The 26180-nt window shown below is 29.9% G+C and overlaps 1 long non-coding RNA gene across 1 annotated transcript; it reads right to left on the reverse strand.

The window, feature by feature from the left end:
* Positions 1–9530: 9530 nt before the first annotated feature.
* Positions 9531–13091, reverse strand: LOC143055021 (uncharacterized). Its single transcript, XR_012971913.1, has 3 exons — positions 12994–13091; positions 12407–12442; positions 9531–9701 (listed from the first exon to the last, which is right to left on the reverse strand). It is a non-coding gene; the product is annotated as an uncharacterized LOC143055021 (long non-coding RNA).
* Positions 13092–26180: the final 13089 nt, after the last annotated feature.

Below are 26180 nucleotides of genomic sequence, written 5' to 3' on the forward strand. Positions count from 1 at the left end.
TTTTCATCTGACCTTTCCATATAACTAAAACAAAACATGTTTAATAAAATCCCATGAAATTGATAATATACAAAACATAGAGGATTATGACGCTTGGTTACTATCATTGGTTATTTGAATATAAAGTCGGAAGGTCACAATTGAGGAAAGATTGACGGAATTGTGGTTACGAAAATAAAGACATATCAGTCCTCATCTTTAAGACAGATGTTTTACAACAGACAACTAACTCGTGATGGTATTTGTAAAATTTTCGTAGAGAACATTCCAATATTACCGCTTGGAACTCTTTGTGTAATGCCTTCAAGACTTTTTAAAAAAAAAAGATTATCGGAAGGTACCAAAACTTTGTTTATATATATTCCGTATCACAAATAATACGCGATGGTCTTGAAGTATAGATTCTACATACTGACGTTGTTTATCATCTTAAGGTGGTACCTAACACTACAGGGAGATAACTCTGTAAAGTCAGCTAAACGTTTTAACTACGTTGTGTTGTAAAGGGAATAATAAGCTTCACAAAGATCAAGATTGGTGCTTGTCAAACTGCTATATAACCAGTGTAATTTTTCTGACAAAACGGTTGGTTCAAAATTTTTGAAATTTTTATATTTTTGTTAAAGGGTCAAAGTAAATACTTTGTCAAAATTTTATCAAAATTAAACAAGCCAAATAAATGTTAATGAAAGTGTTAGGTACCACCTTAATATGTGCTATAGTGTTCTTCTATTTGTTTTTCCTAATATCACTTTTACCGTTTGTTCTCTTTTGGGGATATCCATTTGACTTGGCTCTGTACTCTTACATCCAGTCATTGTTGTTTGCATTTTCTATCATATTTGCTTTGTCTGTGTGACCTTTTGTGGTTTTTTTTATACATAAGACGTGGCTCTGAACTTACACATCTCGCTATTGTGTTATGGTTCTGTTATAGTTTTTTCATTCTGGTCTATAATAGTTGATAATGCTTTTCCTATATACCCTTTTGTGTTTGTTTTATACATAATGACGATGATTTTTTTTTAGAAGAAATACACAATAACCTATAGACAAGCAGCAAGAAGGAAATTTAAACTTTTAATTTACATATATTATTTTTATAATTTGAACTACATTATTTTATAATTCTACCGTTTACATTCTGGCTTCATACGAGCGATTCAAAGTTAGAACACTGTTGATCAGGCCATTTATTCCCGTGCTTAAACATTTCAACCGTTTATGTGTAGATTTAACATACATAAATAAAATTAAAAGACACAAAAGCAATGGATGAGGTTGTTACATATGATATATGTCTTTTTTGTGCATCTTTGTTAAGCATTTGTTTGTTTTTATTGGTATTAAGATACTTGAACTTGTACATTCTATCATTATTGTTTATGATATTATCGTATTCTCATCTTTCATTCTGCTAATGTGCTTTGTCTATATTCCTTTTGGTGTCACTTAGAAAACTAGTTTGTTGCTCGTCTTTCAGTTTTGCCATGTGCTTTGTCTATTGCCTTTTTTCTTTCTTTGTAACATATATGACGTGGCTCTGTACTTAGACATCCCGTCATTCTGTTATTTTACTATGGTTAATTTGTGTATTCTTGTCTTTTACTTTTACTTTTATGCTTGGTCTGTATGCTCCTTTTTTTTTTTTGTTCTCCTTTGTTACATGTTTGTTTGTTTTTTTAGTAATAAGGATTATAGCACAATGTTGACTGCTGTATTATTGACATTTTTACCTATTATGTCTGTTTGTTTTGTTCACGCATCGGTGTCAATGAAATTGAATTTGATGAGACTGTCATACAAGTAAGAGGTTTAGCTAGCTATAAAACCAGTTTCCATCCGCCATTTTCTAATAGTGAATAAAGTAACAAGTCGGGAGTAATAGTTATCAGAGGTACCAGACTTAGTATATTGAAAAAGCATACTTCTGTAAACAGGGGGAAATGACCATATAGTTGATATTCATGTTAACAATGGTTAACACAGAAGTGTTGACTACTTGGCTGGTGATACCCCCGGGGACGAAACATCCACCGGCAGTGGCATCGACCCAGTGGTGTAAACAGTTATCAAAGGTACCAGGCTATAATTTAAAACGTAAGACGCGCATTTCGTCTACATAAGACTCATCAGTGACACTCAGATCAAAAAAGTTAAAAAGCCAAACAAGTACAAAGTACAATAAGAGAATTACAATTGGATCTCATGAGAATGTCGAACAAGTCGGCAAGAAGTGGGGCATAATTGGTTCCCATCGGAATGTCGAGTGTTTGTTGAAACACACATCCTACAGACGTAACACATTTGTTGTTAATGAAGAAATCAAGTAGCTTGATGATGACATTTTCAGAGAAAGAAACCAAATCAGATTATCATATATAGCTTTTGGTAAAGTATTTTTTTTTATCTATATTGTTCGTAAATTGGGCATCTGCTATTACAGGCTTAACCGTGTTGAGTTTTACAGTACATGCAATAAGACACCAGACAGACTATATTAAATACTAATTTCTTTTTTTTTGTTTGGGGGGGGGGGGGGGGTGCTGAATCTTTATGTTAAGAAGACTGTACATAATGTGATATGTTTAACATTAAGCTACAACTAATGTTATTTTAAATTGAGATTGAACTGCGGCAAATATTTTATTTCGTTACTGGCAGCTTGTCATCATGCATGAGTGCTTGTCCGTTTCTTAGTGTCTTCGGTTGAAGATGTATATTTTGGATGATATTTTTTGTATGCTATTTCTTTAACGTTACCTCTTTATTATTGTTTTGTATCTATCGGCAAACAGCACACCATAATTATTTTCTTAAATATATTTGAATACATAGCCACAAAACCTTAAACCCTGCAAACTTCTTTGATCGAATAATTATCAATCAGAAGGTATACGTACTGTTGTGAATACATTCGTGTTGTTTTCTGCAATACATAGATTTAATGGCATCTCTGAAATTTCTGTTTTGTTGAGTATTTTTTAACATTCATAAATTTTTATTGCACTCTTTGCTGTTTTCACAAATTACTTAATGTACAGCATTCCATCAAGTATCCCTGTTACATACATTTATAACTGTTATCCAGGGAGAATATACAGTAAACTTATCTTATTTTATACATAGCCATTTAATACAATTTATTTTCTATAATTACCTTTACAAATAGATACATTCACATACATGTATCTACATGCGTTTTCATACATGTTTTGTACATAGACACATATAATTATATCATAGTAACATATATTTTAACTGATCAACTTGAAATATTAAAAACAAGTACACAATACTAATTTCAAGATAAATATAGGACAGTCTATCAGAATTCACAGATATATAAATTCTTCCCCAAATCGCAAGACATTTTCTCTGTACGACTCCAACGTCCATCGTTTTGAAATATTTGCACGCAACTTCCAATATCCAAACTGAAACTTGGATCCTCAACCCAATTCTCGTATTGATTTGTGGTTGTCGTATTTCCAGATGGCCATTTGAACTGTATACCATCTTTTGAATATAATCATATCCAAGCATCACCTACAAACAAATAAAATTGAAAATGTAAGGAATATCGATAAAAGAGAGGCAAAAGATACTAGAGAATAGTTATAAAAGGTACCAGACTTATGATTTAATACACCAGACGCGCGTTTCGTCTACATATGACTCTTCAGTTACGCTCAGATAAAAATAGTTCTAAAGCCAAACAAGTTCAAAGTTGATGAACATGTAAAACTACTAATGCAATGTCAGTGCATAGAGGGATGCTTAACATGGTATTTATAATTTAGATATACAATTTGCAATTATTGACCAATGATATTTGGAGACCCTTTTCCTTCAGATTAGAGGTACGACTATTTTTTATTCAATTTTTTAAATGAAAGAAAGGATAAAACATGAAACCCAGCCTCCTGAGGAAATACAAATGCTTAGAAAATAAAGTAAGTACAGAGGACAATCTATGAAATAGAAGCAATAAATGTCAGCTTAGACTTTTGATACAAGACAAAGTTAAAGGTCTATATGTTAGGTCAGGAACCAAATGGATACAAGCAGAATGGGAGGCCAAATAATTTCTTTTGTAATTTAAAAACACAACACGTTGTCAAAAAAAAAATTATTAAAAAAAATAGTTATTGATGAAAATACTGTAGCAGAAAATCAAAAGAAATCTTAAAACAATCAAAAATATTTTATGGGAAACGCATAACGCAAACGAATCATCAGAAGGTAACAAATCCTGGGTCAGATAGTTTCACTGCAGAATTATTTAGAGTAATTTGAAGACAGACATGTTTTTCTTGTGTCAATTTATTATTCATATCAAAAATGGGGATTGTCTGTCACTCCGAAGAAGGGAGTTATCACATTGGGAAAAACTTCTGAGGGATAGAAGATTATTTAAGTGAAAATCTAAATGGTTATAGGTATTAACCTCCACACAAAATATAAATTTTACAGTTTATTTGGAATCATTCAAATATAAAAATCAAATTGTGTGATCACTTTTTTCATCACTTGAAAACTATGTCAGAACTCAGGCGTTCAATTTATTTTGAGGACTTGTTCATGCACATGACTTTATGTAACAAAACTTTAAGATTGTTTGCAAAAAATATATATTCAAGTGTTAAAAAAACAAGATTTGTTCCTAACGGACGGATTTTTCTACATGTCCAACGATAAATTTGTTCTACAATAGGATTTCGTAACCTTTATTGTTTTAGGCATTTGTGCCCAGACCACATTTTTAATAATAACAAAATCAAAATGCCTTGTACTAAACCTCACGCATCTGAGACATTTGTAACCATGGTAACATTGTTTGTACAAGGACTTACACATTCGTAAATTAATAACTCAAAAGTCGTAAACTCACTTTTGTTTGATAAATAGTCAAGACTTCTTAGTAAATGTGATTGGTATGAGATTTACATTTAATGTACTATTTGTTTGATTTCGTGGTTTTCTTAAAGTCTGCACTCATTCCTATAGACAATTTGAATATTTTTTCAATATTTAAATTTGTGGTTCTCCTGTATCCACGAAATCCACGAAAATTGGTATCTAACGAATATTAATGAATCCACAGTACATGAAACTTTATCATTGTTTAATTTAAAATTGGATATCTTTAGTATAATTAATTTAAGATGAAAATCAAAATTCATTCCTATATTTTTTTGACAAATTATCAGAAAAGATGTATATAAAAAATTCCAACTGTACAGGAAAAGATCATACAGATTATCTATCAAGTCAGACTTAATGACTGATTGAGGTGTAATACCACTAAATTATGGTACGTCCAAATTCGGTTGCATACGAAAACAGGTCGAAAAAAATATTCCTTTGAATTTGGCAGGTTTAGGTAATTAATCCAACATTTTATTGCAAGTAAATCATTGCTGGGTCATAAACATATGAGCCAGTCCATGCGAAAAGGTACAAAAACGAAAAATTTACGAAATTCTAAAAAGTGTGCATAATTATTGGTAGTAGACTTGTGATTTATAAAACACATTTACTTTCCCTCATATCATCAAGCTGTGAGCTACACGCACCTGCGAGTGTTGAGACCCCCCCCTTTAGTTTTATCAAGATTTTTAGTGAATTATTTCATATATTTCAATCATTTTCAAAGTACAGTTTAAATGGCTTGATTTGCCAATTGATAATGTTAACCCTGGTAGCAGTGGGGATAAGGCTCTCGCTTACGATGCGGATATCAATGCAATCAAACCGGGCAACGGTTCGAATCCCGTGCAACTAAGGTTGATTTATATAATATTAAACAACTTAAATAATGAATAACATAACTTAACTTAAATTTCAATTTCTAAAACACAAGATTTCATAGTTTTTGTATTTTCCCTCATGTTTTAATGTTGTCTTACTTTCTTTAAACCTGTAGAACTGACGGAAATTATTGACTTTTGTCTCTGTAGTGTGATAGATTTTTATAGGTTCTGGTCGGTATAGCATTAGTCCGGAGAACAAATGATTTAACACTTGCTCAAATACCAAAAATTCAGATATTTCTACGTCTTTTTCTGTTTTAGTTGACAAATTCGGGATAGAATTGACAATCTTATGAATGTTTACATTGATGTAATTTTTTTCGGATAAAATCGTTTTTCAAAAATACTATAACAAACTTTGATAACATGTCCTGTAAAGTTTACCAAAAGGACTTTTTGTACCTTTTCGCATGGACTGGCTCATATATCTTGGGTATTTCAGAGCACCATTATTTTTTTATTTGGGGTTCTATAGAATAATTTGGAAACTTGAGGTTTTATGGTTAGTAAAGCTTGCACAAATGTTAAATAAAGGGGGAAATTTGATTGGTTAACCTCCAGTGATTGTTATTTCCTAATTATATGCAATGAAATGTTATTTGATATTTTTTCTTTAGTACTGGATAAGATTAAACTTTACTGATGCCAAGTATTTCCTTATTTGAAACGAAGATAAATTATGCAATATTTTTTGAAAAGTGCGAATTTAACATAGACTAATAGGGGAATTTCAATGTTGGTATTACACCTTGGTTTTTTATTTGCATGTTTCTGATGTAGCTCATGAACACACAACCAATGACTGCAAATATGATAGGTTATTGTTTTAGAAACGGCAGTCCGTTATTGATTAAAAGAAGATGAGCGATACACATAAACAAGGATCAAGTTTTTTTTGTAGTCATATAGTTTGAGTTTTGCAACAATCCTGTCTTTCGATAAGTTGTCATGCAATGTCATTATATAATAATAGGTTTATCAAAAGTAATGACAAAATACCTACAAATATCAAAACTTTTCATTAGACGTTAAAGATTTATTCGAGTATCATGACCGAGTACTCGAGTATTCAATTTCAGATCTCTTGACATCCCTTCAATTTTGTGATGTAAATGTGACGTCTAAATACCATAGAAGTTATCAAACTTTCATTTAAATGCACTCATACAAATCTGAGGTAATCGTCTGAATTTTCAGTGAACTAGTACACAATTTGTTTTAGAGGCCAGCAGAGGGTTAACTCGGGGTACCAGATTTTCTCGCTGCATTGAATCCCCTTTGGTGACCTTCGGCTGATTGTTGCTCTTTGGTCAGGTTGTAGTCTCTTTGACACATCCCACATTTCCATTTTCAATTTCATTAATACACATCTGAGATAATTGTCTGATTGCTTACTTGTTCCCATTGGATGTAAATCAACGAAGATGTTTTCTTCCTCCGTATTGATCTCCACAAGATATCCACACATGTAGGAACAAGATGCCTACAAAATGTTATCAAAATATAAATAAGAATACAAATATGCCTAGGACACAACTTTACAAAACGTTATGAAGGTATATGGATACTATATTACAGTGATAAAGTAAAAATAATGTTTTATGGTAGATCCATGGTTTACTGCCATCTTGGATTGTACAATCGTAGAACAAAATCGGTCTAGTTATTTGCTCAAATCTGGAAAGTTGGAAACAGATTCTCAATTTAATGGTTAGACTGTTTACTTATAAAAAGAAAGCAAGGTGATATCAAATTTTGTGTCTTTAAAACAATTTTTCTAAGCCATTTAAGGGGAAATAACTCTTTTATTGAACAAATGTATCCTAAACTGATAGGGAAATTTGTATTGTTTACTTTTAGCAAGAAAACAAGTTCGATGACACCATTTTTTCTTTTTATTTTCTTAAAATATATTATAAAACTGTTCTTTTTGCAATTTATTTCAAAATTCTATCCAATAGATTTCTTTTTATGCACACAAATGTGTTTTTCATGAACAATCTAACCAACTTTATGTACTTTTCAGTGACTCATAGCTTGGAAAATAGCACGGGGACCCATACTATATATTATATTTTTGAAACAAGCATAGTAAAGTCTTCATTTTGGCAAAACAATAAGAAAATTCTGTCTCAAGAAGTATATATCTATGATCTACCTAAAATAAACATCTTGAGTTTTAAGCTATCGTTTTAGGCAATGTATCCAGCACAACAGCTCATTTTATTTTCTATTTATTTTAATGTATTTCATGTTAATAGCTTGAGAAAAAAATAAACGAAAATAACAAACAACATAAGTGATTCACCTGTGCGTCGAGGTAATTCTTGTGTTTTTCAACAAAAAGATAGTTGGAATTTTGGAATGACCGAAACTCGGCAAAGGGAATAATATCATTGGGAACACCTAAAAAAGAAAAGTCTGAATTGTTGAAATAAATTAAATTGGTTTCAAGGTACATATAGTTCTGGGTTGTTTTTTTTTTTCGTATTCACCCTATTAATCTTTTTTTATAGATAAATTGATGCTTCTTTGTAACATTGGTTATCTTTCTGGATACCAAACTCAAAGGGAAATTCGAAACGGAAAGTCTTCTTTAAAATGACAGAAGCTGAATATAGTATTCTCTTTAATTTGTTAGTCACACTTATCTTGTCATTCTTCTAATTTGTTTTTCGTCCTAATATATACATACAAATTTAAAATATAAAAAAAAGGGGAAAGATACCAAACGAAAAATCAAACTCAGTCGAATAATGACAACGCTATGGCTAAAAACAAAACAAATCAAACGACATAACACAACATAGGAAACAGAAGTCTTTGTAACAAACCCAAAGAATTACCAGGTGTTGCTCCGGAAGAGTAAGCATATCTCAAATGTGATGTATGCTCGAATACTATACTCAATGAAAAGCAATACTTTATAATAGATGCATCTTAATTATAACAGTTATGCATGATGTAAAATCTAGTACTGTATGTTTGAGCAATATCGTGTTCGACTGATAAAAAAAAATAAAAATAGAATAAATAGACATAACGATATCCCTCGATAACAACCTAGAACAGACTACCGGCATTAATCCCCTTTGTATCGTTAATTTAATTTGAATAAAAAATAATTCGAATTACATATTAATTAAGGACAAATTATATCTCTATAATGAAACTCCAACTTATAACACTCCAGAGTATGACGAATGAAATTGTATCATTTGTCAGCCCACATGTCGTTTGTAACTCGATTATATTTGGTATCATCAAAGCGAACATAACGTATGGTTCTACATAAAGATAACAACACTGTTTTGATACCCTAATTTTTAAGAAAAAGATAGCCGTTAAATGTAATCTTAACTCGTGCCAGATTTAATGGAGATAAAAATCTGTGATATAAAATGAATGAAGTGTAATAACTGTGGATATGTTATTTTAGAAAGTATATTTTTTATATCTGCCTTTACGCTGACAAATTGCAAGATACTTAAAACTCATCAAGACTGTTGTAGTGTTAAATAATGGCACCATTGATAACGTTTCGTTTGACATCAGTAAATGACCTGGTGACTGTCGGAGAAGAAATGTAAATGTTTGCTGAGAATAAATAGACATATTTTTATGAATTATATATGCGGCAATTCTTTTTATTTATAGTTTTGAATAATATGTAGAATAATAAACTTATAAAAAAAAAATTACAAAAAGTATTTATCTGACTCCATACGCCCGATTCCAAGCATTGAACGGTGTCACTCCCATACAGTCTGTGATCAGCAGGGCAAGTAAGGTTGCATATACTGCCAACGGATCTCCCTTCTCCAACACAAGTTATGGTCCAATTGGTACAAGTTTTAGTCGGGGGTTCGGGACAGTTAACAACATCTACAATAAAGGAAACTTTCAATACTTTTGTTTTCAGTTTTGCCTCTTTTTACATTTAGCTAGATTTATTGCACTTTCTCTTCAAATACAAAACCCTGTTTTATAGCTAGTCAAACTCTTACTCGTATGACTGTTGCATAAAGTTCCATTATATTGAGAAACATGTGTCCGCAAAACCAACAGACATTACAGGTTATAATATTAAAAAAAAATGGAACACAGCAGTCAATAAAGTGTAATTATTTGAATCACTATAAAAAAAACTTATCGACAAAGAAATAGAAATAGGCATAAATACAAAGCAAAATAAGCAGAAACGACGGATGAAAATACAAACACAATGGCGTAATATCTAAATTCCGGACCACGCCAAAATGATACCGCTAACACATATCAAAAATTAATTTAAAGTAATTATTTAAAACCACAAAATAAAGAAAACTCTAACAAGTAATTAAGATGAAAAACATCATTACCTAAAATCTATAATTCAAGGCCATTGTGTATTATTTGTGAAGTTGATACGAAATAATTACCAACAAGGTCGTGGTATATCTCGATGAACTTTTTAAGAAAAAAGTGTTTTAACATGACCCTGGTTTATCAACTTTTTTTGCTCAGACACATGTATAGAGTTTGAATATTAGCTACAAGCTCTTGACGACCGAATGAACTAGGAAAGGTATATCCAATATGAAGGTGAAGTTTATATATTTGACGCTATGGTGGAGTAGATTTATAATTTCAAAATTAAAATTCTTTCATTTGTCATAGATTCTGGTACTGAGATATCCGTGTATGTCAAACTCGAGGTGTTGGTCGTCTACATTTTAAGCGGCGAAAGCGGCCGTGTCTGTTTTTTTTTTTTTTTTTTTAATTTCTAGTTCTGAAAAGTTTATTGATGAAACCGAATCAGAAAAGTGTGGATTGTTAGTAGAAAGAACATTATCAATATATCTAAATGGGGAATTCAATGATGTGGCTTCTTTGAGCTTCTTTTTTGAAAAGTTCCCGAAGGAACTCCGACTAAAACGCAAATAAAGGTAAAAGTCAGCAAGGACAGACGCTCAGTTTTTCCCATATGAATGGCGCTAACATCAACAAATATGAGCATGCGGGTCACTTGTTTTTCGGAGTAGCATGTTTTATCATTTTATTCACCCTTAACAAAATGTGTGCTATGGTATACCAAAGTTAAAGTTAAAGTGTATACTATCATTTTTATATTGAAACGTATTGTAGATTATGTTTTTAGGCGATTTTTCAATTTGTACAATGGTTGTATAAAGTGTTCAAAAATCAAAGATTTGAGAGAATCATTTCAGAAAAATATCGATATTTAGAATTATCCAGAACCTCATGACAGTTTTTTTAGAATCAACATATGGTTCATACCACTACCGCGTAAACAGTTTCACAGTATTTCTGAAGACCGCCTTTCACCACAGACAGAAATTTGTCAATCTAATGGACGAATCCAATGTGTAAAGAAATGCAGATGAGCCGACAATGTACCATTGCTTTTACGCATTTTTTTTAATTTAGGTTTCTAATACACACAGGGTTAACCCTCATATTTATTCATTGAAACCACTTAAGAATAACGAATACATAAATATCTGATTGATTGACATGTAAGGTGTCAGTCAACCAATTCAAAACGTTTTATGATCAACCAACTTTTTTTCCAATTTTTACAACTTTCTAAATACTTTACCGTAAGTTTCATGGCTTACTATATACAAATTATCAAATAAGTTTAATGTTTTGCAATAGAACCTAATCGTTCGGATGTCAACAGCTACTAAATTTAACCCCTGTTTTTTCTGCCAATACCATATACTTTTGAGCTCATTTATCATAAACTTTCAATGCAAGATCGTGGACAAGTAATTATTGCCTCAAATTGGTCAACATATATTTCCCTTTCACCAAACGTTTTATTTCTTGTTATTTGTTAGTAAGTTTTAGTAAACAATGAACTAAAACACGTTGTTAAGTCAAAGAAGGGCTTCTTTTACATTTGAACTTTAAACCAACTCATTTCTCGAGCGATTTATTTTTGCGACTTTCGCGAGTAGAAAAATAACGCGAATATAAATCGTCGCGAAAGGTTTTCAAATCTTTTAATTACATTAATTTCTTGTTAAGCTAAATGCTTTTGACATCAGAGATTATTGTTCATGAAAAATTAGTTAAACCGCCGATACATCACTTTCAATCCATCATGCTGTGCATTGACAAAAGCCAATTTTGTCCGACATAGAAACAATCTTGATTGACAAAGGGAAGTAATTTGTTTTAAAAGTGAGTAATAACAGAATCAAATCGGTAATTGGCAAATGGACTATTTGATGATATAAAAAGACGTTATTAAGATTTCATTCGAAATGAATAACTACAAAACATCTTCTGAATGTTTACTATATTTTCACTGCATCTGGAAAATTTTAAATAACGCCACCTTTTCCTATTTTAATAAAATAAATTGCTCTTCTTACAAAAAGAGAAAAGATTAAATATTTATTTATTATAGTGATATATATACACACGTCTTATATTTTTGAAATTAACACCCCTTAGATATAACAAGCTTACATCAAATACATGTTCAAAATTCAAGTTTGTGAATTATTGATATGACACCTATATCATGCATATTATGAGCAATAACATGCAAAAGTATTAAATAGATAATTACTTACCGGTAATTGTTTTTTGGTGGCAACGTTTCGGTTTCACTGAAAAAAATATATTCATTGATCACTTCAAAACGATTCATTAACACATTAATTTATACAATCGCAATAAATCGACACTAGGGAAGAAATACATTTTGTTTTAGCTATAGTCGACTTAGGTTGTATGTAGAACCTACGAAATCCTTATTTAAAACTTTCGCTTCAAAATATTTAAATTTTTTTTCTAATTTTATGTGGTTGGTTATTTTTTGTCGGTTGATAATCACAAAAAAATGCAATAAATGTAATGTTTTTAAGGAATGACAAAATTTTGTCTATGATATGATAAACAAAACGATGTCAGCCAATCAGAAGAACGACCCAATTTATGTACAAAATGATTAACGGAATACAAATATGCTCACGGCAACAAACGACAACCACTGAATTACAGACCCCTGACTTAATTGTATAGATAATGAGCGTATATATGTTTTCTTACATGTTAAAGGTGTTTAATCATACCTTATATATTATGCTTACGGTGAAAAATAAATACAAATAATTTTGAAATAGTATGACAAAAACAATTTCAATCTTTAAAAACTTACTTTCAATGGAAGGTAAAAAAGATATCACCAACAAAGATGTAGTTATAACAATAAGTGACTGCATTGCTTTTGCTATCCCAAGTGTAGTATTAAAAGACAGTTCAGGAAATGTTGTATGGAGTAAAGACTTTCTACAGTATATATAGTAAGTCCGTTCTTACACGTTATGTATTGAATTTTCATACACTTTGTTCAATTACGACCACACATAACATTACAAATCGTCAGACTGTTTTAATCCGACCAATCATACCATTACATGTATGTTTGCTTTGTCCGACTGTTTTAATTTGATTTTACGTGCTGTTACTAATTGTTTTAATTCTCTCTTCATCTTGTCTAAGGATGAGTTATATCATTTTGTTGCAATAAAAAATATAAAGATCAATATGTATATAAACAAATCTGACAACGGTATATTTGTGAGAAAGAATAAGTTTATTATCCAATACATTTATGTCAGATCATTTCTCAAGTGATGACATCAAATCAAGTATCAGCAAAATTGATACTACAAATAAAGAAGCGTTATATTAAATTCTAAAACGTATAGTGAAATACATTGCGTAATATATCTTTATAAATCCGCAAACGTCAGTGTACATGGGATCATAATGAATACATATCACTCTCAGGTAGGATCTTTTCTATTGTTTTAGGATTTAATTTGTCTCTTCCTATGTTATTTCGGCATATTCGCATATTGAAAGGATGATATGATCAGCTCTAGTTTTTATTGTTTAACAATTTGGAATTATATTCATTTCTTTGGTGTATATCTTATTATTTAAATATATATAGCAATAAGTCCTATTATAATATGTAGAGGTAAATGTAGGCCTTAGTGCACCTTAACCACTAATGGTAATGACTAAAACCAAAAGTGGAAAGAACAAAGATGAATAGAAGTTCGTTTGTCATTGTTTAAATAACGTTTTAGACACTTGGCAGGTCAATCGATTTTCTAATTGGCTGACCAACTTTCTTATTTACACCTTGCATTATTGACTTTTAAAAGCCTAAACTATAAACTGTCTTGTGTAATAACTTAAAGTTGTCTAATGTCAAAACTCGCTGTTGTCTTATTTCAAAACTATGAACTGTCTTGTGTAATAACTAAAAGTTGTCTACTGTCAAAACAAGATGTTGTCTTCTGTCAAAACTAGATGTTGTCTACTGTCAAAACTATATGTTGTCTACTGTCAAAACTAGATGTTGTCTTCTTTCAAAATATGAGCTGTCTTGTGTAATAACTAGAAGTTGTCTACTGTCAAAACAAGATGTTGTCTTCTGTCAAAACTAGATGTTGTCTACTGTCAAAACTATATGTTGTCTACTGTCAAAACTAGATGTTGTCTTCTTTCAAAATATGAGCTGTCTTGTGTAATAACTAGAAGTTGTCTACTGTCAAAACAAGATGTTGTCTTCTGTCAAAACTAGATGTTGTCTACTGTCAAGACTAGATGTTGTCTACTATCAAAACTAGATGTTGTCTTCTTTCAACACTATGAGCTGTCTTGTGTAATAACTAGAAGTTGTCTACTGTCAAAACAAGATGTTGTCTTCTGTCAAAACTAGATGTTGTCTACTGTCAAAACTATATGTTGTCTACTGTCAAAACTTGATGTTGTCTTCTTTCAAAACTATGAGCTGTCTTGTGTAATAACTAGAAGTTGTCTACTGTCAAAACAAGATGTTGTCTTCTGTCAAAACTAGATGTTGTCTACTGTCAAAACTATATGTTGTCTACTGTCAAAACAAGATGTTGCCTTCGTTCAAAACTAGATGTTGTCTTATGTAATAACTAGATGTTGTCTTATGTAATAACTAGATGTTGTCTACTGTCAAAACTAGATGTTGTCTTCTGTCAAAACTAGATGTTGTCTACTGTCAAAACAAGAGGTTGTCTACTGTCAAAACTAGGTGTTGTCTACTGTCAAAACTAGATGTTGTCTACTGTCAAAACTATATGTTGTCTACTGTCAAAACTAGATGTTGTCTTCGTTCAAAACTAGATGTTGTCTTATGTAATAACTAGATGTTGTTTACTGTCAAAACTAGATGTTGTCTTCTTTCAAAACTAGATGTTGTCTGATGTAATAACAAGATGTTGTCTACTGTCAAAACAAGATGTTGTCTACAGTCAAAACAAGATGTTGTCTGCTGTCAAAACTAGATGTTGTCTACTGTCAACACTAGATGATGTCTACTGTCAAAACTAGATGTTGTTTACTGTCAAAACTAGATGTTGTCTACTGTCAAAACTATATGTTGTATAATGTCAAACTAGATGTTGTCTACTGTCAAAACTAGATGTTGTCTTCGTTCAAAACTAGATGTTGTCTACTGTCAAAACTAGATGTTGTCTACTGTCAAAACTAGATGTTGTCTACTGTCAAAACCAGATGTTGTCTTCTTTCAAAACTAAATGCTGTCTTATGTAATAACTAGATGTTGTCTACTGTCAAAACAAGATGTCTACTGTAAAAACTAGATGTTGTCTACTGTCAAAACTAGATGTTGTCTTCTTTTAAAACAAGATGTTGTCTTATGTAATAAATAGATATTGTCTTCTTTCAAAACAAGATGCTGTCTACTTTCGAATCTAGATGTTGTCTTCTTTCAAAACTAGATGTTGTCTTATGTAATAACTAGATGTTGTCTTATGTTATAACTAGATGTTGTCTTATGTAATAACTAGATGTTGTCTACTGTCAAAACTAGATGTTTTCTACTGTCAAAACTAGATGTTGTCTACTGTCAAGACTAGATGTTGTCTACTGTCAAAACTAGATGTTGTCTTCTTTTAAAACTATATGCTGTATTATTTAATAACTAAAATTGATAATTGGAAAGGGGAACATATTGAAGAGACAACATACAATAACCCGACCACAGAACAAATAACAGCCGAAGGCCACCAATAGGTCTCCAAAGCATGAAAAATTGAGAACCATAATGGTTTCTCCTTGCCAGTAAATACAAATGGTACTAGTTCAGAGAAAATGGACGGCATGCTGAAATCCAAAACGTCTAAATGAACTAAAATTAAAAGAAAATACAAGCCTAACAAAGACAAGAGGCTCCAAACTTTAAACAAGCCAAAAAATGCAGGGGCGTTTAGCATAATTTGAGAGTTCCCAACCCTTCCCCTATACCAAATAAGCAAAGTTTAACTCAGTTTAAAAGGTGTCCGAGTCCGCTGTCAGAAAATGGTAACAACATAAACTTAGTCAAATGACAATGATATACAAATAAGCAAAGGACTACAAGAAGTAACTCATATGCCAGTTCCAGAATTTAGGAAACCATAAATCCACTATTTAAAACACAACAGAAAATATGGAGTCCATCACTACAACAAGTATGTTACGGTATTTCTTCACTCGAGACAATTTGATTTAAATATTTCAAGCGCGTGGTAGACATACTTAAACTGTTTCAATAAACATATCAAATGTTCTATTCGTATATTGAAAAACAAAACATTTTACACAGGTAACTGTGTAATTTTTTATTAATGGTTCTGAATTCTATAAAAACCGGCTGGAAATTGATTTATTACTAACTGAAATTTTGACAATATTCCAGGGGTTTATGTAAAATATTAACGTTTCTGAATTTAAACCTTCATCAGAAAAGCTCAAACTATTCTTTATATTCAACGATGAATAAATGAACACTTTGTGAGCTATACTACCAAATGGGACAGACAGTGTTCATCAAAGTTTCTAAGAGGATAACTAGTTTGTTCATTAAAGTTTCTAAGAGGATAACTAGTTTGTTCATTAAAGTTTCTAAGAGGATAACTAGTTTGTTCATTAAAGTTTCTAGGAGGATAACTAGTTTGTTCATTAAAGTTTCTAGGAGGATAACTAGTTTCAATTTATTAGTTTTAACTAAAACAGTGAAATTGCCGTCTAAGGAAAAGTTAATATGAATTTTGATCCTCCCGTTTTCAAGCAGACGGGTTGTTTAGTATTTTATATTTTGAGTCATTTAAGCATTTAGTTTGCAAGTGAAACACCTTGCTATATAAATGATGTAGATATTCATATTTTTGTCATTTAGTATAAAACATGTCATGTACTTTGAAGAAAGTCAATGACATAAAGAAAAATTTACTATCATTACTAAATCATTAATTGTTATTTTATATGTTAATGAATATATTTTGCAACTTTCTTATCAAATAATTGTTGAAAACATGTTTAAAATGTTTCAATTAACATTTTCGCTGAAATATTCATATATTGAAAAACAAAACAATTTACACAGGTAGTGGTGCAAATTCTTTCAAGTAATAATGCTACTCAATACTATAAAAACATGCTGGAATTTGATAATGGTCCTAATTTCTATAAAAATCGGTTTGAAATTCATAAAGGTCCTGAATTTAATAAAAACTGGCTTGAATTTGACAATGTACCTGAATTCTATAATAACCGGATGGAATTTGATAAAGGTTCTTTATTCAATATAAACTGGCTGGAATTTAAAACCGTTACTGAATTCGATAAAAACCGCCTGGAATTATATAATGTTCTTGAATTCTATAAAAACCGGCTGGAATTTTATACTGTTTCTGAATTCCATAAAACCAGCTGGAATTTGATAATGGTCCTGAATTATATTTAACAAAAACCGGCTGGACTTTCAAAATGTTCATGAATTCGAAAAAAACCGGAGAGAATTTGATAAGGTTCTTGAATTCTATAAAAACTGGCTGAAATTTTATAATTTTTCTGAATTCTATAAAACCTGGCTTGAATTTGATTTATTACTAACTGAAATTTTGTCAGGATTTAAGATTGTTATGTCAAATATTAACGTTTCAGAATTTTAACCTTCTACAGAAAAGCTCAAACTATTCTTTTTATTTAACGATGTATAAATGATTACTTTGTGAGCTATAATACAAAATGGGACAGACAATTTTTATTAAAGTTTCTAAGAGGATCACTAGTTTCAATTAATTCGTTTTAACAGGTGCAACAGTGAAAATGACGTAAAAGGGAAAAGTAAGTATGAATTTTGATGCCTTACGTATCCAAGCAAACGGGTTGTTTAGTACTTTATATCTTGAGTCATTATAACATTTATTATGCAAGTGAAACACCTTGCTAAAAAGATGATGTAGATATTGATAATTTTGTCATTTAGTTTGAAATATTGTCTCAACCTGTCTGATGTACTTTGAAGAAAGTCAGTGACATATACAAAAATTTACTATCATTTTTAAATCATTTCTTGTTGTTTTATATCTTTTTAATATGTATTTTTAGCAACTTTCTTATCAATATTTATCGAAGCCATGTTTTAACTGTTTCAATTAACATATAAAACAGTTTACACAGGTAGCAGTGCAAATTAATTTAAATAATAATACTCCTGAATTCTATAAAAACCTGTTTGAATTTAATAATGTTCCTAAATTCTATAAAAATCAGCTTTAATTTGATAATGGTCCTGAATTGAATCAAAACTGGCTAGAATTTGAAAAATGTGCCTGAATTCTATTAACACCTGCTGAAATTTGATAATTTTCCTGAATTCTATAAAAACCGGCTGGAATTTTATAATGTTCTAAATTCTATAAAAATCAGCTTTAATTTGATAATGGTCCTGAATTTAATAAAAACTGGCTGGAATTTGAAAATGTTCATGAATTCTACAACCACCTGCTGACATTTGATAATTTTCCTGAATTCTATAAAAACCGGCTGGAATTTTATAATGTTCCTAAATTCCATAACTATCGGCTGAAAGTTGATAATGGTCCTGAATTCTATAAAAAAAAAACCAATGGAATTAAAAAATGTTCCTGAACTCAATAATAACTGGATGAAATTTGAAAAGGTTCCTGAATTCAACAAACACCGGCTGGAATTTTATAATTTTCCTAATTCTATAAAAACTGGCTTCAATTTGATTTATTATTAACGTAAATTTTGACAGGATTCAAGGATATTATGTCAAATATTAACGTTTCTGAATTTTAACCTTCTACAGAAAAGCTCAAACTATTCCTTTTATTCAAAGATGTATAAAATCATTTCTTGTTGTTTTATATCTTAATATGTATTTTAAGCAACTATCTTATCAAACATTTATTGAAGCCATGTTTTAACTGTTTCAATTAATATATAAAACAGTTTACACAGGTAGCGGTGCAAATTAATTCAAATAATAATACTCCTGATTTCTATTAAAACCGGCTTGAATTTGATAATGTTCCTAAATTCTATAAAAATCAGCTTTAATTTGATAATGGTCCTGAATTTAATGAAAACTGGCTGGAATTTGAAAATGATCATGAATTCTACAAACACCTGCTGACATTTGATAATATTCCTGAATTCTATAAAAATCAGCTTTAATTTGATAATGGTCCTGAATTTAATGAAAACTGGCTGGAATTTTATAATGTTCCTAAATTCCATAACTATCGGCTGAAATTTGATAATGGTCCTGAATTCTATAAAAAAAAAACGAATGAAATTAAAAAATGTTCCTAAACTCAATAAAAATCGGCTGAAATTTGATAATGGTCCTGAATTCTATAAAAATAAAAACTGCTGAAATTAGAAAATGTTCCTTAGCTCTATAAAAACTGGCTGAAAATTGAAAAGGTTCCTGAATTCAACAAACACCGGCTGGAATTTTATCATTTTCCTAATTCTATAAAAACTGGCTTCAATTTGATTGATTATAAACGTACATTTTGACAGGATTCAAGGATATTATGTAAAATATTATCGTTCTGAATTGTAACCTTCTTTAGAAAAGCTCAAACTATTCTTTTTATTCAACGATGTATACATGAACACTTTGTGAGCTATAATACAAAATGGGACAGAAAATTTTCATTAAAGTTTCTAAGAGGATCACTAGTTTCAATTAATTAGTTTTAACAGCTGCAACAGTGAAAATGCCGTAAAAGGGAAAAGTAAGTATGAATTTTGATGCCTCTCGTATCCAAGCAGACGGGTTGTTTAGTACTTTATATTTTGAGTCATTAAATCATTTAGTATGCAAGTGAAACACCTTGCTAAATAGCTGATGTAGATATTGATAATTTTGTCAATTAGTATGAAATATTGTCTCAACCTGTCTGATGTACTTTGAAGAAAGTCAGTGACATATAGAAAAATTTACTATCATTATTAAATCATTTCTTGTTGTTTTATATTTTAATATGTATTTTAAACAACTTTCTTATGAAACATTTATTGAAGCCATGTTTTAACTGTTTCAATTAATATATAAAATAGTTTACACAGGTAACGGTGCAAATTAATTCAAATAATAATACTCCTGAATTCTATAAAAACCGGCTGGAATTTTATAATGTTCCTAAATTCCATAACTATCGGCTGAAAGTTGATAATGGTCCTGAATTCTATAAAAAAAAAACCAATGGAATTAAAAAATGTTCCTGAACTCAATAATAACTGGATGAAATTTGAAAAGGTTCCTGAATTCAACAAACACCGGCTGGAATTTTATAATTTTCCTAATTCTATAAAAACTGGCTTCAATTTGATTTATTATTAACGTAAATTTTGACAGGATTCAAGGATATTATGTCAAATATTAACGTTTCTGAATTTTAACCTTCTACAGAAAAGCTCAAACTATTCCTTTTATTCAAAGATGTATAAATCAATACTTTGTGAGCTATATTACCAAATAGGACAGAACATTTTCATTAAAGTTTTTAAAAGGATCACTAGTTTCAATTAATTAGTTTTAACAGCTGCAACAGTGAAAATGCCGTAAAAGGGAAAAGTAAGTATGAATTTTGATGCCTCTCGTATCCAAGCAGACGGGTTGTTTAGTACTTTATATTTTGAGTCATTAAAGCATTTATTATGCAAGTGAAACACCTTGCTAAATAGATGATGTAGATATTGATAATTTTGTCATTTAGTATGCAATATTGTCTCAACCTGTCTGATGTACTTTGAAGAAAGTCAGTGACATATAGAAAAATTTACTATCATTATAAAATCATTTCTTGTTGTTTTATATCTTAATATGTATTTTAAGCAACTATCTTATCAAACATTTATTGAAGCCATGTTTTAACTGTTTCAATTAATATATAAAACAGTTTACACAGGTAGCGGTGCAAATTAATTCAAATAATAATACTCCTGATTTCTATTAAAACCGGCTTGAATTTGATAATGTTCCTAAATTCTATAAAAATCAGCTTTAATTTGATAATGGTCCTGAATTTAATGAAAACTGGCTGGAATTTGAAAATGATCATGAATTCTACAAACACCTGCTGACATTTGATAATATTCCTGAATTCTATAAAAATCAGCTTTAATTTGATAATGGTCCTGAATTTAATGAAAACTGGCTGGAATTTTATAATGTTCCTAAATTCCATAACTATCGGCTGAAATTTGATAATGGTCCTGAATTCTATAAAAAAAAAACGAATGAAATTAAAAAATGTTCCTAAACTCAATAATAACTGGATGAAATTTGAAAAGGTTCCTGAATTCAACAAACACCGGCTGGAATTTTATAATTTTCCTAATTCTATAAAAACTGGCTTCAATTTGATTTATTATTAACGTAAATTTTGACAGGATTCAAGGATATTATGTCAAATATTAACGTTTCTGAATTTTAACCTTCTACAGAAAAGCTCAAACTATTCCTTTTATTCAAAGATGTATAAATCAATACTTTGTGAGCTATATTACCAAATAGGACAGAACATTTTCATTAAAGGTTTTAAGAGGATCACTAGTTTCAATTAATTAGTTTTAACAGCTGCAACAGTGAAAATGCCGTAAAAGGGAAAAGTAAGTATGAATTTTGATGCCTCTCGTATCCAAGCAGACGGGTTGTTTAGTACTTTATATTTTGAGTCATTAAAGCATTTATTATGCAAGTGAAACACCTTGCTAAATAGATGATGTAGATATTGATAATTTTGTCATTTAGTATGCAATATTGTCTCAACCTGTCTGATGTACTTTGAAGAAAGTCAGTGACATATAGAAAAATTTACTATCATTATAAAATCATTTCTTGTTGTTTTATATCTTAATATGTATTTTAAGCAACTATCTTATCAAACATTTATTGAAGCCATGTTTTAACTGTTTCAATTAATATATAAAACAGTTTACACAGGTAGCGGTGCAAATTAATTCAAATAATAATACTTCTGATTTCTATTAAAACCGGCTTGAATTTGATAATGTTCCTAAATTCTATAAAAATCAGCTTTAATTTGATAATGGTCCTGAATTTAATGAAAACTGGCTGGAATTTGAAAATGATCATGAATTCTACAAACACCTGCTGACATTTGATAATATTCCTGAATTCTATAAAAATCAGCTTTAATTTGATAATGGTCCTGAATTTAATGAAAACTGGCTGGAATTTTATAATGTTCCTAAATTCCATAACTATCGGCTGAAATTTGATAATGGTCCTGAATTCTATAAAAAAAAAACGAATGAAATTAAAAAATGTTCCTAAACTCAATAATAACTGGATGAAATTTGAAAAGGTTCCTGAATTCAACAAACACCGGCTGGAATTTTATAATTTTCCTAATTCTATAAAAACTGGCTTCAATTTGATTTATTATTAACGTAAATTTTGACAGGATTCAAGGATATTATGTCAAATATTAACGTTTCTGAATTTTAACCTTCTACAGAAAAGCTCAAACTATTCCTTTTATTCAAAGATGTATAAATCAATACTTTGTGAGCTATATTACCAAATAGGACAGAACATTTTCATTAAAGTTTTTAAGAGGATCACTAGTTTCAATTAATTAGTTTTAACAGCTGCAACAGTGAAAATGCCGTAAAAGGGAAAAGTAAGTATGAATTTTGATGCCTCTCGTATCCAAGCAGACGGGTTGTTTAGTACTTTATATTTTGAGTCATTAAAGCATTTATTATGCAAGTGAAACACCTTGCTAAATAGATTTTGTAGATATTGATAATTTTGTCATTTAGTATGCAATATTGTCTCAACCTGTCTGATGTACTTTGAAGAAAGTCAGTGACATATAGAAAAATTTACTATCATTATAAAATCATTTCTTGTTGTTTTATATCTTAATATGTATTTTAAGCAACTATCTTATCAAACATTTATTGAAGCCATGTTTTAACTGTTTCAATTAATATATAAAACAGTTTACACAGGTAGCGGTGCAAATTAATTCAAATAATAATACTCCTGATTTCTATTAAAACCGGCTTGAATTTGATAATGTTCCTAAATTCTATAAAAATCAGCTTTAATTTGATAATGGTCCTGAATTTAATGAAAACTGGCTGGAATTTGAAAATGATCATGAATTCTACAAACACCTGCTGACATTTGATAATATTCCTGAATTCTATAAAAATCAGCTTTAATTTGATAATGGTCCTGAATTTAATGAAAACTGGCTGGAATTTTATAATGTTCCTAAATTCCATAACTATCGGCTGAAATTTGATAATGGTCCTGAATTCTATAAAAAAAAAACGAATGAAATTAAAAAATGTTCCTAAACTCAATAAAAATCGGCTGAAATTTGATAATGGTCCTGAATTCTATAAAAATAAAAACTGCTGAAATTAGAAAATGTTCCTTAGCTCTATAAAAACTGGCTGAAAATTGAAAAGGTTCCTGAATTCAACAAACACCGGCTGGAATTTTATCATTTTCCTAATTCTATAAAAACTGGCTTCAATTTGATTGATTATAAACGTACATTTTGACAGGATTCAAGGATATTATGTAAAATATTATCGTTCTGAATTGTAACCTTCTTTAGAAAAGCTCAAACTATTCTTTTTATTCAACGATGTATAAATGATTACTTTGTGAGCTATAATACAAAATGGGACAGACAATTTTCATTAAAGTTTTTAAGAGGATCACTAGTTTCAATTTATTAGTTTTAACAGCTGCAACAGTGAAAATGCCGTCTAAGAGAAAAGTTAGTATGAATTTTGATGCCTCTTGTATCCAAGCAGACGGGTTGTTTAGTACTTTATATTTTGAGTCATTAAAGCATTTAGTATGCAATGGAAACACCTTGCTAAATACATGATGCAGATATTGATAATTTTGTCAATTAGTATGAAATATTGTCTCAACCTGTCTGATGTACTTTGAAAAAAGTCAGTGACATACAGAAAAATTTACTATCATTATTAAATCATTTCTTGTTGTTTTATATTTTAATATGTATTTTAAGCAACTTTCTTATCAAACATTTATTGAAGCCATGTTTTAACTGTTTCAATTAATATATAAAACAGTTTACACAGGTAGCGGTGCAAATTAATTCAAATAATAATACTCCTGAATTCTATAAAAACCGGCTTGAATTTGATTATGTTCCTAAATTCTATAAAAATCAGCTTTAATTTGATAATGGTCCTGAATTTAATGAAAACTGGCTGGAATTTGAAAATGTTCATGAATTCTACAAACACCTGCTGACATTTGATAATATTCCTGAATTCTATAAAAATCAGCTTTAATTTGATAATGGTCCTGAATTTAATGAAAACTGGCTGGAATTTTATAATGTTCCTAAATTCCAAAACTATCGGCTGAAATTTGATAATGGTCCTGAATTCTATAAAAAAAAAACCGAATGGAATTAAAAAATGTTCATAAACTCAATAAAAATCGGCTGAAATTTGATAATGGTCCTGAATTCTATAAAAATAAAAACTGCTGGAATTAGAAAATGTTCCTTAGCTCTATAAAAACTGGCTGAAAATTGAAAAGGTTCCTGAATTCAACAAACACCGGCTGGAATTTTATCATTTTCCTAATTCTATAAAAACTGGCTTCAATTTGATTGATTATAAACGTACATTTTGACAGGATTCAAGGATATTATGTAAAATATTATCGTTCTGAATTGTAACCTTCTTTAGAAAAGCTCAAACTATTCTTTTTATTCAACGATGTATAAATGAACACTTTGTGAGCTATAATACAAAATGGGACAGAAAATTTTCATTAAAGTTTCTAAGAGGATCACTAGTTTCAATTAATTAGTTTTAACAGCTGCAACAGTGAAAATGCCGTAAAAGGGAAAAGTAAGTATGAATTTTGATGCCTCTCGTATCCAAGCAGACGGGTTGTTTAGTACTTTATATTTTGAGTCATTAAATCATTTAGTATGCAAGTGAAACACCTTGCTAAATAGCTGATGTAGATATTGATAATTTTGTCAATTAGTATGAAATATTGTCTCAACCTGTCTGATGTACTTTGAAGAAAGTCAGTGACATATAGAAAAATTTACTATCATTATTAAATCATTTCTTGTTGTTTTATATTTTAATATGTATTTTAAACAACTTTCTTATGAAACATTTATTGAAGCCATGTTTTAACTGTTTCAATTAATATATAAAATAGTTTACACAGGTAACGGTGCAAATTAATTCAAATAATAATACTCCTGAATTCTATAAAAACCGGCTTGAATTTGATAATGTTCCTTAATTCTATAAAAATCAGCTTAAATTTGATAATGGTTCTAAATTTATTAAAAACTTGCTGGAATTTGAAAATGTACCTGAATTCTATTTAAAAAAACGGCTGGAATTTGATAATGTTCACGAGTTCTACAAACACCTGCTGGAATTTAATCATTTACCTGAATTCTATAAAAACCGGCTGGAATTTTATAATGTTTCTAAATTCCATAACTATCGGCTGACATTTGATAATGGTCCTGAATTCTAAAAAAAAAAATGGCTGGAATTTGAAAATGATCCTGAACTCTATAAAAACTGGCTGAAAATAAAACAGAACATTTTCATTAAAGTTTCTCACTAATTAGTTTTAACTGCAACAATGGAAATGCCGTCTAAAGGAAAAGTTAGTATTAAATTTGATGCCGCTCGTTACCATTCAGACGGTTTGTTTTATATCTTGAGTCATTATAACATTTATTATGCAGGTGAATAACCTTGCTATATAGATGATGTAGATATTAATATTTTTGTCACTTAGTATGAAACATGTCTCAACCTGTCTGATGTACTTTGAAGAAAGGCAATGACATATAGAAAAAATATATACTATTTTTGTATTCTTGTATCTCATTGTTTCTGGTGTGTTATTTCTTTATGTCTTTTGTGCCTTTTGTTATATATATGTTTGTTTTTAAC

This window comes from Mytilus galloprovincialis, chromosome 12 (genome assembly GCF_965363235.1).
Source record: "Mytilus galloprovincialis chromosome 12, xbMytGall1.hap1.1, whole genome shotgun sequence".
NCBI classification, from domain to species: domain Eukaryota; kingdom Metazoa; phylum Mollusca; class Bivalvia; order Mytilida; family Mytilidae; genus Mytilus; species Mytilus galloprovincialis.